The 20,055-nt window shown below is 50.2% G+C and overlaps 1 protein-coding gene across 1 annotated transcript in view; it reads right to left on the bottom strand.

The window, feature by feature from the left end:
* Ck (unconventional myosin-VIIa ck) overlaps positions 1–20,055 on the bottom strand; it is a 156,237-nt gene that overhangs the window by 89,577 nt on the left and 46,605 nt on the right. The window lies entirely within an intron of this gene.

Genomic DNA, 20,055 nt, shown 5'->3' with positions numbered 1-20,055 from the left:
CGATTAATGGTCGTGGGTGAAGCGAAAGAAAAAAAAATACCGTTGATTCCTCTGTCGTAGGAATCAGTAAAGCACGAAAGTGAAATGGGCAGCTAAATATGCAGCTGAGCATGATTTGTGGGTCGGCGGCTGTCTTGTGGGTGTACCTGGCGAGCGACGTCCTGCTGGCGGGTCGCTTCGACAAAGGTGTACTGGCGTCATTTCCGTGACGGATATGACGTCAGCGAAATATTGGTGTATTCCGGCATAAAACACTTTCGTTTTGAAATGTAAAACCCGAAGACGAACAACGCTAAGTATAACGTACTCTTTAGTACTAAAAGTTGCTTCCCCGCAAGAAGACCCTGTGTGCAGGGGTGCACCCTTTACAGGCCGCTTGCTTCGTTGTACTGGCGTCACTTCCGTGACGGATATGACGTAATAAGTGAAATATTCGTGGATCGGGGAATAAAACACTTTCGTGTTAAAAAACCCTTCCCGTGGCCGGAATTGAGCCTGGGCCCCTCGCGCCGTGAAGCCGGGGTTTCTCCGATTGCTTAAGCGAACGCCAAGCAGCCGGTTCGTGCCGTTACACCCCAAACACAAACGTTAGGCCAACGAACTGCCCACCCGAGAGTTGCTGTGGGTATTCTAGAAAAGTGGTGCGCACCTTTAGAGTGGCACATCCTCGCTGCATGGGATTGGCCAACCAAAGAATGCCTCACGAGAAAGCTTCGCGTTCAACAACCGTCGTCGTTAGACGGAGGGGTGCATGATTTTTAGGGGCGAAGCCTCTTAGGGGCTCGGGCTGCCGGCGTCTCCTGTCGTCGTCATCGTTGTCTCGTGTAGTCATGGCACTAAAACACCGGAATACTCGTCTTCCAAGGCCTCGCGCTTGAACGCAACGCGTTTTAAAAGAACACACCGGGGCACTCGTTTTCCAACGCCTCGCGCTAGAACGCTTCGTTCTTCAAAGACACGATACTTTTACAGCAAAGCTGTATACCTCCACCCCCCCCCCCCCTCCAACGGTTTCATCTCCATAGGCAAAAATGCCAAAGTGCCAAGAATACACTTATACACTGCATGCTTCGTCCCTCCAGAGGTTTCTAATGGAGATCGCCCGGGATTTTTTCTCCTCAAACGGACAAGGGCTAGTAGTTGTTTTATAGGCTCGGAGTATACCCTTAACCCCAAGCATCGGCCGCGCAAACCAGTTTCAACGCTCGTATACGGTTACAGCTCTTATCTCTGTTGCCGTACCATACCGCTAATCAACAAAAAAAAAAAGCAAAATGAAAGAAAGAACGTGAGCGACCGGAAGAAGAAGAGCGAATGATCATGAGCCAGCAGGAGCGCATCCATTACTGCAGGCGATAACATGCATGTACGGGCATGGCGGAGTGCCTGCGGACGCTGTGGAGGCCGAGGGGACACTGGCATTGCGTCCTGACAGAAGCAGAGGGGTTGTTAAAGAGGAGAACGATCCTTGATCCGTCTTTCTCCATACTCATCGGGTGATGGAAGAGAGCGTCGGAAGGGGAAGAAAGTAGATGAAGCGTGCGCCTCCATTTCCGCGCACTGCACTGCGCGCTGAACGTGACCTGACGAAAACTGGCTAGAGGTACGTTAAGACTGGAAGTAACCGGAACAAAGGCAGAGAAGCAAGAGGCAATGGATAGGAGACAAGAGGAGAGTAAAAGCAAAAGGAGAAGGTATACAGAAAGGACGGAGAAAAAGGAGGAAAAAAAGAATCTCACTCCTTTCCGGCCTTTTATCGCGGCCAAAATGGCCAAGATCGACCCGGTTCAGGTTCAGAATGGCCAAGATCAACCCGATGCGTGAACAGTGTCCGGCGTAACTTATCAGCCGGCAATGTCACCGCTAACAGAACTTGCCGAGCTAGTTCGTTCAATTGTGCGCACTATAGGCACCTGCATATGTTCTTAGTGTCTATCTTTGTGCTTGTCTGTTCCGCGTCCTACCCTTTTTACCGCGATATCATCGTGCTTGCATGGTTGACTGCGTACACACGGCCAGAAAAGATCCACCGCTGCTCGTTCTTGGAGATCAAAGGCGCCAAATGTAAAGCTTGCGTATCATATACTGTTTCGTTCATACAGTTTTGCGCTGACAGCACGCGTCGATCGATTACTATCATTTCATTTTAAATCCACACAATGAACCGAAGGCAGCGTTTAGGTGGATCATAGCGCGGTCACAAATGTGAGTATCGGAGTCATTTCTGGTTAAATTTAGCTGCGCTACTTTACCTTTCCCGTTTACTGCTTAATTATGGAGCGTGATCTGCACCAGGCACGGGTAAACACAAGTTGCAGTCAACATCAGCCAGCCAACATCAGAAGCCGATATCACCAGACCATTTTGCAGCACGATACAACTTGTTCACTTTAAACTTACAGTAATAAAAATGTGCCTTTATAAACATTGCGCCACCACGAAAAATACGCCGACATGATTATTTTAGTTAAAAGAAACAACACAACTTGTTCTCTAAACTGAAAAGTCGTTTTCTATTTTTGCTTTATCGTGACTTAAGTGACTCACACAAACAATATGAATTATCAGTGAACACGACAGTTTTTAGTAGCATACTTGAACACAACCACGTTATTGATTGATTGATTGATTGATTGATTGATTGATTGATTGATTGACTGATTGATTGACTGATTGATTGATTGATTGATTGATTGATTGATTAATTGAGTGAGTGAGTGAGTGAGTGAGTGAGTGAGTGAGTGAGTGAGTGAGTGAGTGAGTGAGTGAGTGAGTGAGTGAGTGAGTGAGTGAGTGAGTGAGTGTAGGGCTTAACCAACACCGTGTTGGCTTAACGCACCGACGCTACACTGGCGATGGGGCGCGCCGTAGTGGAGGGCTCCGGATTAGTTTTGACCACCTGGGGATATTTAACGTGCGCCGAAACCTCGAACACACGGGCGTTATTGCTTTTCGCCTCCATCAGAAAAAGCTGCCGCCGCGGCCGGGAATCGAACCCGCGTCCTTGTGCTCAGCAGCACAACGCCATAAGCCATTGAGCCACCGCGGCGGGTCGCAACCCGGTTATGATCATCTCGAAGATTGGTTCCTGCCAGGACAGTAACCGCGTTGCTTTAAGCAGACAATAACCGCATAAAAAGCGCCGAGGACAGGCCAAAAAATGCACCCACCATTACGTTCGGCGACGCCAAAAAATTTTCTCAGATTTAGCGTTGCCGGATAGGACATCTTTAAGTAGAGCGGAAATAATCGTAGAGCATCAACTCGAAAGCGAAGCACTATTGGCTACACCTTGGCTATACAGGAGGAGAGGACGCGCTTATTTGAAAAAAAGAAAAAAAAAGAAAAGCCGATATTGAAACGTGTCATATATGAAGATTTTTTATAGCAGGCCGCATTCAAGCTTTTGGTTTTCATTCGAATCCCTTATTTCGCTAAACTGTTGCTAGTTCCAGTGTTGCCCTGCATCTATCTCATTTGTGTGCGCGTCTTCGAAGACTAGCTTCCGGCGTTTTTTTTTTTTTTTTACTAGTATGTGCCAACAGGCCCAGCAACAAACTTTTCTACCTGCGTTTCATCTAGCGGCCGTAGTACACAGACATATCGAACTCGGGTGTTTCAAATGCTTTCACCGAAGGCCTGACCATCCACTTGAACATTTTATGCACAGACCGCGATCTTCGGATATCAAATTATCGATGATATCGAACTACTCGTAATCGGCTTCGAGTGGCCGTATAGTAGCCGAACCCGGATATATCGAACTCTGGTATTTCAAATTATTGCGTATACATCAAAAAGACTGACCATCCGCTTGAATTTTTCTTGCCAAGACTTCTATTGAACTTTGTAACGTTATTATTGACGGCATCGAGCTGCCTATCAGCTTCGAGTACGGAGTATCAGGGTTACTGTGCGGCATGAAATAAATTCGCAACAACATGAATGCAATTCTCACACGGGCCATCCCTTTGGATACAGGAAGAGTAACCCCAATGGGGATAGTGTCCGCACAGTGCATTCAGCGACGATTTCTCGGCCCCCTTCGGCCCGTTACGCATGCACGGTCGAGCACGAGAAAGCATACAGCGCGAAGCGAACGCAGCGGGCAGCCAGCGTGGCGAGGACGAATGGGGGACACTTTTCTTGCCTGCAGCGGCCGGAGCGCGCACAAGGCCGGAAACTGGGCCAGCCGCGGTTGCGCTTGCCTGCGCGACGCGCTACGCGTGGCTCTCGCACCGATTCTCCCGCAACAAAGGTGTACGCACCTACGAAGAAAGTCACAAAAGGACGCGGCCTCCTCCACATCAAACAAAGGACTGAATGCCTCCGCAGACGTCGCGTGGAAGAGCGGCGGGCTCTCTGCGCTTACGTGCATGGACGCGTGGCTTGACGCGGTCGCTGCAGGCAGACGCTTTGCGGCCTGTCTGACTAACAAGCAAACAGCGGGGATAGCGCATTTTCCCCGCAGGCACGGCTAGATAAGCGCCGAGCATTCTTATTCAACGTTGGTTTCCATCACCGGCATGCAAATGTGTTTGACGTCTTGTTGCTCAAGAGTGCGCGTGGACGGGGCAATTCACAGGTGCGAGTGACCACGCAGGAACACCTTTATCGATTGAGACGGTTTAAGCGCGCACAAACGAAAGACCGAATTCTAGCAGCCCATTCATGACAGTCCAATTCCATAAAACCCATTACGCGTAGCACGGAACAAAAGGAGGGGAATGAACGTTTACTCCGAGCAAAACGGATGGTGGCGCCACTAAACAACAACTAAAATTTAATAAACTAGAGAGGAACACCGGTGCGTATTTGAGATATCAAACGGCTGTATACATATAACCTGACTGGTGCGCCCCAAAGTTATTGGTGAAGGATAAAGAAATTCAAATTTCGGGGATTTCACGTGCCGAAGCTACACCTGGGTTATGAGGCGTCGTAGTGTAGGACTGCGGATTAATGTAGCCCCACAGGGCATTTTAAGTTCAGAGCACTTTAGGCGCTCGCCTTGTCGTCGTAGCTCACTCGCTGGACCCAAGTAGAGCAACACGGCGTTCCGTTGTAGCGCTGGCGTCGCGGCGTGCCCCAGATGCTTCTAAAGCCAAGCGGTTTATATTGGCCGCGAGGCCCACCACTGGAGAGGCCGGCGCTCCGATCGTTTTTACGTCACTTGTAGGATCACCGTTCCTATCTTGCTGCGTAGATGGCTTGCAGCGCGTGACGCTTCGCTTAGGAAGCGCGTTCTAAAAGTATTTTCGTGTTAATTTCCTTCGTTTCAAGTTAATTCTCAGCGCGTCAAGCGCAGTGCGACCTCATGGGGACTTTATAACCGTATCGACTGTGGTAGATTATCCGCAAACAATGAGCATGGTGGTGCATTACGTGTGCGACCGAAGCGTAAGCAGTGGCTTGTTTCCCCGATCAACAATGTGGACTACGACGATCGCCGAGTGAAGTTTCTAGATTTCCCTTGTTTCAAGTTGTTTGCAAGAAATGTATAAAGCAGGAAATCGTCACGCACCCGCCGTGCCTGGCCGCAAGGCCGACGGTGCGGCTCGAACCGACGTAGACCGTGGCAGCAACAACTTGTCGCCGCTTTTTAAAATCACACAAGTCGTGGAAAAGAAGTTTCAGATTGGTGAAAGTGGATGTTAGTGTAATGAAAAATTCTGATAGGTAGTGTCATGAGCAGTGGTTTTCAAAGCGACGCTCAAATATCTGCCGCGATTTACGCCGACCGGCCGCAGCGCCGGCCCGTTCACGCACGGTGCGGCAAGCGGCCGAAGGATGGCTATGCTTGCGAATCGGCCGAGGCAGTGCAGGTATCTTGATTGTCGATCGCTTCAACGGAAATCACCGCGCTTACAGAGTTCCCAGCGCGGTGAAACGTTGTGTTAGGGACTGTCACTCGCAACTCTAACGGCGATGAAATATCCGCTGCGACGCCAAGCCTAAAGTTCCCAACATCCGATTACGTGCATCCGAAGCCGGCTGCGAGCTGTTGGAGAAGGCCCTCCCGTCGCGCACGCGCGTGTTCCGTTTGGGTTCCTCTAACTTCTTCGGGGCCCCCAACGCTCGGTTCTCCTATTCTAAATCTCCCCATTACCCAAAATCATTATACGACGTGTTTCGCCTCGCACGCAGCCTCGCCTTCTGTGAGCAGTCGTGAGTTTCGAAATTGATGCTTTAGAAAGGCCGGCTCACTGTAAACATAGAAAACACGCTGCAATCATAAATTACCACGCCGAGCACCTAATGAAAACTAAATATAGCCTTGTTCCAACCCGCTCGAAGGCGTTAAAAACTCCCGTTCATACCGTTCATACATTGCGGACAAGTCGCGAAAAGTAAACATCAGCCGTGCAGAGTACAGGCTACGGCAGTGATCGTTAACCAAATCCCGGCATGACTATAAAAACATGGCAGGGGAAATAGGCACTGATTAAGCCAAACTGCAGACTATAACAATACTATTAAGCAAGTGCGGCGAAGCAATCCGATCACCGTTGTCGCGAAGTCATTCATTTACCAGGCAATACGAGCAGTTCGCGCGGTGAGATCATAAGTGAGCGACGCGTTTCCGTCGCTGTTACAAGGTGTTTCCTTGCACACACATGTCCCGTCGCAAGTATTTTATAATGAATTTACAGCGTACTTTTCTCGGCATCAGTTGCATCGTCCTTGGGGTTAGCTGGCTGCGTATGTAAGAGCTGTGGGTCGCGATGGTAGCAACTACCTAAACGCGGCGCTGTCGCCGGGAACAAGCGAGTAGCTGATTGCTTGCCCTAATTATTTGGTTTACAGACAACTTTCTTGGTAATTTGCATCAAATCCACAAGGAGGGGGCGAGACGGTGGCCACAACAAAAAAACACGCTTCCGCATACGCACGGGAAATGTGTTGTAGCAGACGACAACACGATTCGGCGTCCTACAAGTGACGTCACTCGTTGGTGGCGCCACGGTTTGTATTCGAGGCCAATAGCCATAAGCGTTCGAAACTCGTGAACCGCTGGCGCTTGTCATACATTTCCCCGTTGCTTAGCGCAAAGAAAACTGCAGGTACATTTGAGGCGAAATATACGTAACTAACCGGAAGCGCCCGCGTTCATTTAGTTAGGAACGCTCCTTGGGTTGGTTTTTACGATAGTAAGCAAAAAAAGCGGCCGCGCAAGAAAAAATGTCACGTTCGAAATGACGCGGAAAGGCTCCACCTGCAAGAAGAAAACGGCGCGTTCGAAATGCCGCAGAAAAGCTCCAGCCGCGGGGCCTGATAAGGTGTTTGTACCCCACGCCAGACAGTTTCGGGCCCTTTTCTCCTCCTCTCCACCCCCCCCCCCCGCCCCCCCTAAAAACCTCTCAGCTTAGCTTAGCTCCAGCCGCGCAAGAAGAAAATGGCGCGTTCGAAATGACGCAAAACAGCTCCAGCATACGAAATTAATGCAAGGACAAAAAGAAGAGAACTCGCGCTGGCGCAGTTTCATGCAGGGGGCGCACGAGCACTGCGAAGGCGGGAAATTTGAACTGCATGGGGTGGTAGCAGTGAGCGGATAACGGCACTACAGCCCATTATGGCGAATCGCAGCTCTGCACTTCCGACAGCTTTCACATTGCGTGGAACGGCTTTAATTTTTTTTTTAACGTGCGCCCAGATCTGACACGCCGGCATTTTCGTTTTTCGTCTCCATTGAAAAAAAAAAAAAAATACATCCGCGGGAGCTAGGATCGAAAAGGCGCCCTCGGTGCAAGACGACAACCGCCGTCTGCGTGTTCACGCCTGAATGCACCAGGACTCAATACATGCACCCCCACCTCGTCGGCGAGAGAAAACCGGACAGTGTGTCGGAAATCATGCACGCTTCCACAACCATAATTTCCCAGGCAGTGGCGACGGTCAGAACCCAGTGACAAGATACACGCAGACCACCGATGACGTCACAACCACGCTTGGATAACACCGGCACGGAAAAGAAACAGCACACACAATTTGTACACCGTCAGTGTTTGTTCCACGTCGTAGCTGTAAACCATATCTTGTACACACACAAACAACATCCGTCCCTAAATCAGTATCCCTATCCGGCTTCGCGTTCTTATCTTCCTCCGCACATAGTCCTCCTCTGTGTAATCCTTATCCAGAGCGCCTCTCGGCAATCCTACTTCGCATTTTTAACCTCGGGAAAATGCGAAAAAGCGCGCAATATACCGAGGACAGACGCGACAAATAATCAATGTAATGCTAACAGAATAACCGTGTATTTTTGCTCCCATACACTACTTCCCTGATAACTCCGGCAGTGTAGATTGCGCACAAGCTCAAGTGCACGGCGAATGCGCACTAATTGCGTGGGCACACTACAATAAAGGACCTCGCCGCAGAGCGCGCGAGTTCCGCAAGCGGCCCGGCAGCCGTCTTCCTCCTCGAAGGTCAGAATGCTTAGGCGGACATTCCAAGCGTGTCCCGGGGCATCGGAACACGTAAGCGGCCCCGCGAGGAAACTGGAAACCGTCACACGCCAACAAACACGTCGCCCATTTGGACGCACGTGTACACGAGACGGACCGACCGGTGCTCTTCTTTTCACGAGCTGCTGGTGTTTCAGTTCGTCCCAGAGCTGGACTTGCGGCAATGTGTGTTATTTGTTCTCTACAAACGAGGATCAGAAGATAGGAGGAGGGGACGTGGCGAGCGCGGTACAGACACGCAGTAATAGACGCGTGGCGGCAAAGCTCCAGCGAAGCGCGAAGTCGTGTCGTAATGACATTAACACGAAAACCGAGATGTAAGCGTAGGAGATTCTTATCGTCTGACCGAAATCCTGCGGAGAACAAACCGAGGTGAAGGGGCGCACAACGTACACGGAGAAGAAAGAAAGAGCAAGCAAGACAAATTAGTACTACCGTCGCCAGGACGACGCGAGAAAAGCGGCAGTTTTGAAGGCGGTTTTGTTGGGGGAAAATAAATAAGGCGTTCAAACCGACCGACGTATATGCAGCCCGATTCATTGTGCCTTTGAGCTTAGTACGAAAAAACAGTGAACTGATAAAGAGGCATCCAACATTTCCATCGGCCACGAGAAGGGGTGGGACATAGGAAGGGTTTTTCGACGATGAACCGTATTCATGTCAACAGGACAGCAATCGAGAAATATTCAGAATACAATAGACATCCGTAGTGATCCCAAAAAGGCATTTATAAAGGAAACTACCATATATAGTCATAGCACTCGGAAGCAGTGCGACACCAGAGAATTCGGTAAGGTTGCGAGCTCCGAGAAATCCCGGAGGATAGAGAGTGTGTGGGTGTACACTACAATCATCCGAAAGAAAAAACAAGGATCTATAGTTCATACCACAAGCTAGCTGCAGCACTGTGGAAGCAGCATTGTTATCAATAATGCGCCCACTGAGGGCGCCTAACTCGCCGTGAAGGGGGTCCTGAAAGGACATTCCCTTCTCCCCTCTCGGCAAGTGGCACCGCAAGGCCCCGGCGCCTTTTGTCGCTTCCTTCGCGGTGAGTTAGGCGCCCTGAGGGGGACAACAATGTAGCCTCCACAGTGCTGCAGCTAGCTTATGGTATGAACTATAGAAAGGGGCGTTAAACAAGGAAACGTCGCCTCGCCTCCCTTCTCTCCTGCATGACAGAAGGCACAGCCTGTAATAACTGAAAAGTGATCAAAAGGGGCTAAAGGTTACATGACGTTATCTCGTGCACATAAGAAGCCTTCCTCCTCGTGTGATTCGGTTTCTACCCCCAGGGACATAATTTCACTCAAATTAAGGTCACACGCGACCATGCATAAGCTCCCGCACCAATGGCACCAACTGCTCTATAGTTCATACCATAAGCTAGGTGCAGCACTGTGGAGGCTACATTGTAGTCCCCTCAGTGCGCCTAACTCACCGCGAAGGAAGCGACAAAAGGCGCCGGGGCCTTGCGGTGCCACTTGCCGAGAGGTGGAGAAGGGAATGGTCTTCAGGACCCCCTTCACAGCGAGTTAGGCGCCCTCAGTGGACGCACTATTATCGATAACAATGTAGCCTCCACAGTGCTGCACCTAGCTTATGGTATGAACTATAGACACTTTCAAGTAGCTCAGTTAGCAGTGTATCCGGCTGGTAATCACTTGGTCCCAGGCTTGAATTCAGCCGGGGTTTGTTTTTGTAATTTTTAAAACCGAGCGTCAAGTTAGTGCGTCGCTGGAACGATACATCTGATATGAAGGTTTTTCTCACGGAAACACATTCTGGGATAAAAAAGAAACACCTTGTGATTGATTGATTGATTGATTGATTGATTGATTGATTGATTGATTGCAGGGCAGGCGATGAGGCGATTGATTGCAACGCAGGCGATGAGGCGCGCCGTAGTGAAGGGCTCCGAGTTAATTTTGACCACCTGGGGATCTGTAACGTGCGCCGAAATCTCGTACACACGGGCGTTTTTGCTTTTCGCCTCCACCAGAAAAGCGGCCGCCGCGGCCAGGAATCGAACCCGCGTCCTCGTGCTCAGCAGCGCGACGCCTTAGCCACTGAGCCACCGCGGCGGGTAGAAACACCCTGTGAAGGCGGCCAGAAGGCACGGCGGTGGCCTAGCCGGAAATCTGCCTTGTAGCCGCGGTAACCGATGATTAAGGAACAGTAGACAGAAAAAGGACTGCGAAGCTCATCTGCTGTTGAACGGCATGCACGAGCGCGCAATACGCGCACTGCGGCAGGGATTTATCACGAGAGCAGCAACTCTCCACTCAACGATATGACCCCGTAATTGCGTACTAAGACAGACCGTGCATCAGGGGCCCGCAGGATAAATCTATCCTTGACACCGCCGACGGGGTCCCCCCCGAGCATGGAGCTGCAGGAGGTCGAAGCGTGAGCAATTGCGTTGGCCGGTGATCGGCGAGAACGTTTCGCTGTAATGCGCGCTTGCAGATCGCAGATAAGCACACGCCACCACAAAAAACGGCGTCCTTGGTTGTTCGGGAGCGCTTTAATTGACCTATTCGTACGTTTGTTTATTTCCCCAGCCTCCCACAGGCGCAGGCGACAGGTCGACAAGGCAACTCTGACCAGATATACCGCAGCTAAAACATTCACCCACCCTTCAAACGCCGTGAGTCGACGCGTGGAAGCCGACGAAGACATCGACGAAGTTTATTTAAATTCACGCGCCAATTAAAAAAATAAAATGCTAGTTTTCAACAATGCCTAGGTCTGGTTGGACCTGGGAATTTGACATGGACCGCGCACATAGTTCAGTTACCTTTAGAATACGATGCAGCTAGTCGCGATACTACTATCGACTAGTATCGTGACTGGAGATGAAGTTTTGATTTCCCCCAAACGACAACCTTGTTGTCCTAACCCAGGGATTCATCATGCATTCAGAGCTGCTCTATACCACGGAAGAATCGGCTGGATAATAAAGCCCATACACTGATGCCACCAACTTGTACGGCGGTTGATAACGCCAGAAACTAAACAGTCCCCGTACTTCGATAAAAAAAGCAATTAGCCGAAGTACATCGAGTACATAAAGCTCGTTCCAGATCTGCACAAAACCTAGCGATGTACTGATAAACAGCACTTTTCCAGGGTAAACTCGGCGACTAAGCACGAACCGTCCATTTCCTATAGGATTAACCACCCCAAATAAAGTAGCCCCCGTCGCTGCCGGCGCGTTTCGGTCCGAATGGACGCGATTGCACAAAAGGCTTTAGGCCCTTGAAAGCGCAGAGTGCCGCAGCAGCAGTTCCCAATCTGTCGATCTGCCGGCGACGAGCAAGGCCGGCGGTCCACCGCTCAAGTGGGTCATCCTCCGCGAACGATGTAGGTCGGCGCCGCCACCGACGGTTCGGACGAGAAGGGCCCGCTTGACCCGCTCTTCTCCGCGGGCCGGCATGTTTTCTTGGAAACCGTCGGCTAAACCGAACGCTGCACACGGTTCTCAGGCCGACAGTGCACTGGTTCGGCCACATCTGATGGGGGCATACTCTGCTAAACCTTTAGCAAATATACGGACAGAAGACCGCAGGCTGTCATTTCGCTGAATCGACAGTTTTGCTACAACGCTATAGTTTCGTTTTTCGTGCCACAGACAGTCGTACCATACGACTGTTTTATATTTCAAATAACTAGCCTGTGGTAACTGTAACTTACTTTCCATTCCGACTTCGAAAGGCGTTCTGTTAACCCAAAACACACGAGAAATATCAAATTACTTTCAAACTTCGCGCTACAGTGACGTAATATGGGCAGCAGTGACGTATTATGCAATCGCGAAGTCACGTTTCTAGGCGGTGGCTTAGGTCAGCGACCGCCAATCGCACAAGCAATGTTCTGTGACGTCATAGCGACTTTGCCACAAAGCGCCGTGGGAGTCGCCACTGCTTCCTGTTTTTTTTTTTTATAGTCTCGATTATTTGTTTGAAGTTTGCGATAAGATTGGCATCATTGTTATCAGGACAAAGTTGCCCTTTTAATGAAACGAACTTCTATTTTGTCTTGATGACCTCTTTAAAGCTTCTAAGGCCTTACACGTTCTGGTGTGTGCGACGCATGTTCAGTACGGTCATGCTGTCGAGTGCTCAAAGGCGCTAGCACAGTCCAAGGGTGAAACGGTGCACGCAACCAGAAGTTGAAGAGACCTCTAGAAATTAGAAAGAGCTTACCGCCCCGAACAGCGAGCCTAAATGTACCGGATAAACATACAAAACGTGCACGAACTATGCTTCACAGACTTTTGTTCGGGGCGAAATCCACGCGGATATGAAAAAGCAGCCAGTATACTCATGAAAGCCAAGGCAAGTCCGTTAGATGAAAAACAATGAAGCCCTAATTCGCGGTTTTTTAATTTAATATGTTCAATAGTATATCAGCTGCAGGAAAGAGTACCGCTCCAGGTTGCGCAGATTTTTGCTACAACAGATTTCAAGGTGTGTTCCCAAATGCGGAATGGGAATTTAATCGAAACTTGGCTTTGTTTATTGTAACCGGAGTTTTACTAAAAGCGAAGCTCATAACGGGTTTCTACCGCATCACACAGCCCGCTTCGTGTGTAGGAAGACACGGCCGGGCAAGGCGCCTGCTCCAAATATCTCTGACACACCAACTTTAGGACGCCCCGCTTGGCGCTGCGATGGGTCCGATCGCCTTTTTCATCGGAGAGTTCAGCGAGGCAGCAGCTTCATCCCATCGATGGCTGCTTCACAAATAGCAGGTTTTGGCGCTGGGAATTCTATCCTATCCGCTAGATATCGGAAACGTGCGTTAACCTCACTGTAAACACGATCGTGCCGATAAACACCGCGTTCAGCTCCAGTTGGATAAACCTTCTTGAATCGATTCTTCCTGTGAAGGTTATGTGGCCAGAAAGACTGATGGCTTGCGCTTTCATAGCCAATCCTGACAGCACACGACTGGCTATGAAAGAGCGGCGACGACTGGCTTCACCACGCGTGGCGGAAGCCAGTCGTCGCTGCTCTCTGTCCTGGCCGGACTCCAGCAGCGAAAAAAAAAAAAAATGCTAGAAGCCACAGCGGAGCCCACGGCTTGTTACTACGTGGCATCGAACTGCGAAGATTCGGCAGATGATGTAAGGTTAGTGCTACATACGGCTATGTGCCGTGCTCAGCGTTCAGGCGCTCATGTAGCCCGGGGTTCACGCGCTCACGTCCCTGGCGCGAGAGCGGGCTGCTTGTTCCGACGCCATGTTTTAGCCGCAGCCAGCGGCTGGACTCCGACTCGCTTCCGAAATAAACGGCATTGAGACTTGACAGTTAGCTCGGCTGGACCATCATTTGATTGCAGACCAATGCGAACCGTCTTTTTATATGTATATGTGCATGCGTCGGCGTAGTCACGCAGGGCGTAACCTTCGCTCAAAACTCATACTTGAGATTTCCCTACTCGTCAGCTCTCTGTGCAGTATTCGAGTAATACATTATATACCTAGTACATGGAGCCATTCAGTAAATAAAGCTTTCAATTGTCCCCATGTCTTTCCCACATGTACTATAGGCGTCAAATGAAACGCGAACACGAAAATATGAACCTGAACACACAAATAGCGCGATTTCTTTCCATGCAAGCCAAAATTACGCGCGGCTTAGTTACAAAAAGAAAGTTGGGAAATGAGCATTTCCATATATACCAATAGCGTGCCATTATATGAACTCTAGGAATAGTTAACAAAACTTGTTGCTGAGCTAGTTGGTACATAGTTCAAACAAAGTTAAAAATGTCAGTTTTTTATATTTTTTTTTAACATTTGTCAGTTTGATTATACATGGTTTTGTTATTCATGTTGTTGATATATCGTATATAAATTACGTGTGGTTTCTGGTGAATAAACAGTTGGAAGTTGGCGCCTGTACCTGTGTTTCTTGTCTCTCTTGTCCCGTCTAGTTTGCGCCACGTTTTTAACTTTGTTTGATCTAGGAATAGTATTTTTCAATTTTGCACGTTCTGATTCATATTTTCGTGTTCGCGTTTCATTTGACGCCGATAGTACATAGCTTTGCATAGAAGCCGCCAATGCAGAGTGCCGCCATTGCAGAGTGCCCCCATCGTAGATAGCGAACCCTACCACCCTACGACTGCAGTGTCACCTCACCCGAACTAACCCGCGGGGAGGATGACGTCACGCGAAACTACAGATACTGCGCTCGACAGACGTTTGCAAGCGGGCCCCGCAAACAAATGAGATGCATGAGCTCTTCTCCTACACGTGATTGAAGCGACGTCGAAGTACGACCACGGGCCCCGCGTCTGTCATCCTCGTTCGTCAGTTACGCGCACATCGAGTAAATGGAGCTTTCATAGCTCCCTGCACAGTGGCAAGGTTATCGGCCAGCCGAGTTCAAGGCCGGAAGAATGTACGCATTCCGCGGCAGGAGGAAAGTCTCACGCCACCGCCCGCCGATGAGCGGCTTCCGAAGAGATCGGAAGAGAGCCTACGGCAGCGGAAGAGGATGACTGAATTTTGCCAGGCCGGCGCAGTCAATCCGTCAGTGCACGGGCCAAGACGATCGGTGAACGAGCTGACGTCGTGCACGGTATCGTGCGCCCGTAGTCCCCCCAGCCGTGCCAAGGACGCGCATCAAGGGACGAGACGATCGCCTGTCAATCACAACATCGGCCACAACTTGTCTTTGAAGCATGACGCGCGCGGGGGATAAAGTGCTGAGCGACGGAAGCACGCGCGAACGCCGCGGAAAAAGACCATGGTGCGTCGTACCGCGTTCGCTGTTTTTTTTTTTTTTAATTATTATTATTTATTCAAAGCGTATTTTGGCTAACCCCGGCAGGTTTTCTTGCGTCATTGTTGGCGTCACCCATCTCCTCCTAGGCCGCTTTCAGTGCCCGTTGAAAAAAGCATTCATGCCATAAAAAACAGCATGAACACGAAGTATACATGTACAGACAAGACCTCTCCAAACGACTAGAGCTAGCGGCATATGCAATATTCTTCTGCGTAAATATTTCAGGCGAAATGTAAGAAGATAACCGAAAGTACCAGCGTTCTCTTAAAGGGGCCCTGAAAGGCGTTTTGAGCACACTAAATTGACTAGCGCAATTGTTAGATTGGGTGGTCAACATCATCTGTGCCAAGTATTACTCTTTTACGCGCAGCGGAAAGCTCACATTTTTGTTGCAAAGTTTGTCGCTTTTTTCTCACCCTTTCCTTCGTGTTTTTGGACGCCGCCATCTTCACATGTCTACATCATCGATTCCCAGATGTTCGTCATGAGCTAGACATCCTGCTATTGGGCAGCTTTTTCACGCACTTCCGGCAAAGAGATGAGTCGTCTGCTCAGCGTCGGCTCGCCGGCTGATCTGCCAGCGGAGTGCCGGAGTGCTTGGACATTTTACGACAAACGAAACAAGTGTAAACAAACGCTTAACCGTTTGTATTGAATGCAACAGGGCCATAACACGACATGAATATTCTCTTGAGTACGTTCCATAAAGAAAGCGTTGAAGCCCTGTGGCACTTCTTTCTTGCAATCGCAGAGAACGCCCTGAGCCGAATGCCCGGGTTTGACGCATACATTTTATTCAACTTCCCAACAATCCAGAGATGCGTTTCGAACGAACACAACATCACAACATGCGTTGCAAGTCCGAACCGCGATTGACAGACGATGGGTTGCCTCCTCCTGCCCCTCGTAAATTCGGCACTCACCTCGCGCGCGGTTGGCGGGGACGAACAGCAAGTCACTTAACTCTGGCGCGCAAGCCGAGATGGCTATTAGCCACGCACACTGCACATACGCCATGCGAGGTTGAGTCGTACGCCGCTTGAGAAAGATAATCCAGACCATGGGAAGCACTATCCACCCGCAGAAGCACAACGTAGCATTTCATCGAGAAACAAAGGCGTCCACAACACACACACCATGGCCTCCTGTAATGCCAAACGCATCTCGCACTTCCAAATGAGAGTGAGTAGTATGCCTGCAGTGCCCATATGCCGCGAGGTGGGGCCCCAAGCTGAACCGGGATCACGCAACCGTAACTGACTTCTAGAGTGGTTTGTGCCTTGTTGTCAGGGCAACCGATGTTTGATATTGTCAAAGAAATGGTGCTCTCTCCAGCGCTAGAAAGCTCGGAGCCGCGGCGGAACATGTTTTGCCAACGTTGCCGCTCTCCACCACGCGTCCCCCCAAGCTGAACTGCGTTTTGTGCACGGGTTCTGCATCGGTTTAAAATGTCTTTTTCACATGCCGCCGCCAGGAATTACCACCGCCACAAAATAAGACCCTGCACCAGCGGGGCCACATCTGATACGGCGCTTTTTGGATAAACAGTGCGCTGTGCATCCAAGGGAGCGAGCGCAGGATCCTCCCCGTGCGGCTGCGAGTTCGCCGCCGATAAAGAGTCGCGTGCCGCCGATAGCAAAGTTCTGCAGCAACGTACACCGCGAAAGGGCAAGGCCAGGCCGCCGCACACATGCGGCCAGATTTTTCGTTCGCTTTTCCAGCCTTGAGCGGAGTGCCGGATTCATGGTGTCAACAAAGCTTGCCCGTAGCAGACGACTGTGTGAGCAGCGGAATAGCGGAAGTACGTCACCGCCGAGGAGCGCAGCATCATGGGAGGGAAGGCTCGCTCGCCGTCAACAGCGGAGAGTAAGTTGAAAGGAGGAGGAAACGCGGCGCGACGATAATGCACGGTTTTTGATTTACGATTTCTCAGCTAATACTCATCGCTTCAACAAAATTCTTGCGGGAGGAGATTGCTAATACATTGCTTTGTTTGGTTACATGTACATCCACGCATCGGCGGAAGGTATTTCAGGACCCCTTTAATTTGAAAAATACAGGTTGGGTAGGTTTTTACACAAGCGAAAGAAGAAAAAAACGGGCAATAAAGGGGGTCGAAACAAGGCGAGATAAAAGCGGAACATAAAGAAATGATGTCGGCTCGAGCGGCGTCAAGCCCAACAAAAATAAAATACACAGAAAAATCCCAGTCCTTCCACCCCCGCGGTGAGGGAAGTCAAGCGAAGCTGGCGCTCTGGTAAGACGTGCTATGCTGAGGTTTAGCTATACTGGGGATTTGCTGTATTGGATTACAAAGACAGTGGCCCAATCACTACGTCACAGACTAAGGACACACGCGATTGGTGGGTATAGAGAATGACGTTTTATTACAGCGCCGCTACATCAACCACGGCGCCGTCTCTCGTGCGCCGCACAGGTCGCCGCCGAAGCGCTGCACTGAGCAATTGCAGGGGAAGAGAGACGCCGCACGTGGCCAGGAGTATACACGTTTCGGGAAAGAGTCGGCAGCGGTGGAGCGGAGCATAAAAAAAAAATTAAAGCCGTTCCACTCGTAAAACCTGTCGGAAGTGTAGAGCAGTGATTCGCCATAATGGGCTGCAGCGCCGTTATCCGCTCACTGCTGCCACCCAGTGCATTTCAAATTTCCCGCCTTTGCAGTGCTTGCGCGCCCCCTGCCTGAAACTGCACCACTGGGAGTTCTGTTCTTTTTGTGCTCGCTTTTCCTTACGCACGTGCCGGCGTTGCACAGCCAATATTTTTTTTTTCGCTTACCCTCGTAAAAACCAAACCAACGAGCATTCCTAACTAAATGAACGCGGGCGCTGCCGGTTAATTACACATATTTTGCCTCAAATCTACCTGCAGTTTTCTTTGCGCTAAACAACAGGGAGATGTATGACGAGTGACAGCGGTTTACGAGTTTCGAACGCATATTGCTATATGAGCCGCTTGGCTTTCGAAGCCTCTGTGGGACTCCGCGACGACAGAACGCCGTGTGGCTCTATACTTGGGTCCAGAGAGCGAGCTACGACGACAAGTCGAGCCCTAAAGTACTCTGCATTTAAACGGCGGCTGTAACAATACTCCCACCGTAGATGATCACGCTTCGCAGTGCAACACTCAATGTGGGAAAGCCAGCTTACAACGTCCACGCTTACAATAATCCGCCAATTTTTTCTTTTCTCCCACACGCTGAACACACGCAGTAAACTGCAGCCGCCGGTGCGAGACCCTGGGATACTAGCCATACAGAGCTTCGCTGCAAAATATGCTGGCTTGCGTTGAACGGCCCAAGCCACGTTGCCTCTAAGCACGTCACCGCCGCCAAGCGCTGGTGACTTCGATATATACTCGGTGACAACTTAAGAACGGCACCAGAAGTTGCCGCTGTGCCTTATCTCACCGTAGCCGGATGTTTCTACGCGCGGCGCAAGTAGGGCGTTACCGGGAATAATTTGAACCCGGCGTGAGCCGTTCCCGTGATTTTTTGGACTTAATATGCTTATAAACGACTCCAGTGACGACAAACAAACTGCGTGAGACAAGGCAGACGATATCACGCATTCATAGCGAACCCCTTTCAAAACGCGCGCGCACTGACGTCACGGGTCTGGCGCTTTGGCGGAGTGATACACTACATGAGGGGGTGCCGTTCTTGAGTTACTCCGCCGCTGCTTGCGGCTATGTCTCACCGTTCGGCGGTCAGGATAGCTGCGGAAGCTGCTCAGTTCGACTTCATTCTACTAGTTCATGCATCGTCGTTCGCTTATACCAAGAGTGCCTCGACGAGGCTCGTGAAAATAAACTCGTATAAACTTGTTTCATCGAACAAGACTGACGAATCACTCTCGGTGTATTGACGCGATTGATTAATGATGTTCTTCGAATACACTGAGCAACCTTAGGAAGGATCTCTCCCCATTTTTTTTATAATTTCCTCGCCATTGCTTCGTTTCCATATTACACCACGTCCGCGTCAAAACTAGCAAACGCTAACATTTCACAAAAAGAAACTTTCGTGCGTTACAAAATGACCGCACTAAAAACCGTGTCGATAATACATACTGTTGTGGAAAGAAATAGTCGAGAGAAGGTATTTTGACCGTAGCGACCAAACACACCGTGCACAGAATGCACTGCTAGTCCCCGCCATTTTCGAGTGTCTTGGTCTAAACTCTCTCTCTCTCTCTCTCTCTCTCTCTCTCTCTCTCTCTCTCTCTCTCTCTCTCTCTCTCTCTCTCTCTCTCTCTCTCTCTCTCTCTCTCTCTCTCTCTCTCTCTCTCTCTCTCTCTCTCTCTCTCTCTCTCTCTCTCTCATACCAGCGTCGAGGACACAAATCCATGTTTCAGATCTATAGCCTGACAACAATAGCACGTCGACCACTGAGCACAGGATGACGATGCTTCAATCGCTCCGCGCCTGAATATCGACCCTGACCCTGCAAAACACCACGCGGTTTTTCCACGAAAACCCAAATTTACCGCAAGACGTTCACAGAGCTCGAGGGGCAGGGGCATGTCACTGCTGACCGGGCGAAGCACAGCAAGCGGTGCGTTTATTCCTCCTCCTCCTCCTCCTCAATAGATAGATATCATTGCACGGAAATGAGAAGTAAAGCCCATGAAGAGAACAGGATAACTTGGTCACTAGTCTAATAATAAGCACGGAGAGAACAACGGAATGACCTCGCCTGTAAGGCAATTGGCGAGGCGAGGTCGACAATCTGTCTGGCAGTGCGTCTGCAGTACAGGTCTGAAAAAGCGCCAACG

The sequence above is a fragment of the Haemaphysalis longicornis genome, unplaced genomic scaffold (assembly GCF_048455015.1).
Source record: "Haemaphysalis longicornis isolate Haplotype H1 unplaced genomic scaffold, Haemaphysalis longicornis Haplotype H1 scaffold_2, whole genome shotgun sequence".
NCBI lineage: Eukaryota > Metazoa > Arthropoda > Arachnida > Ixodida > Ixodidae > Haemaphysalis > Haemaphysalis longicornis.
This window is presented reverse-complemented; position numbering and strand designations above follow the sequence as displayed.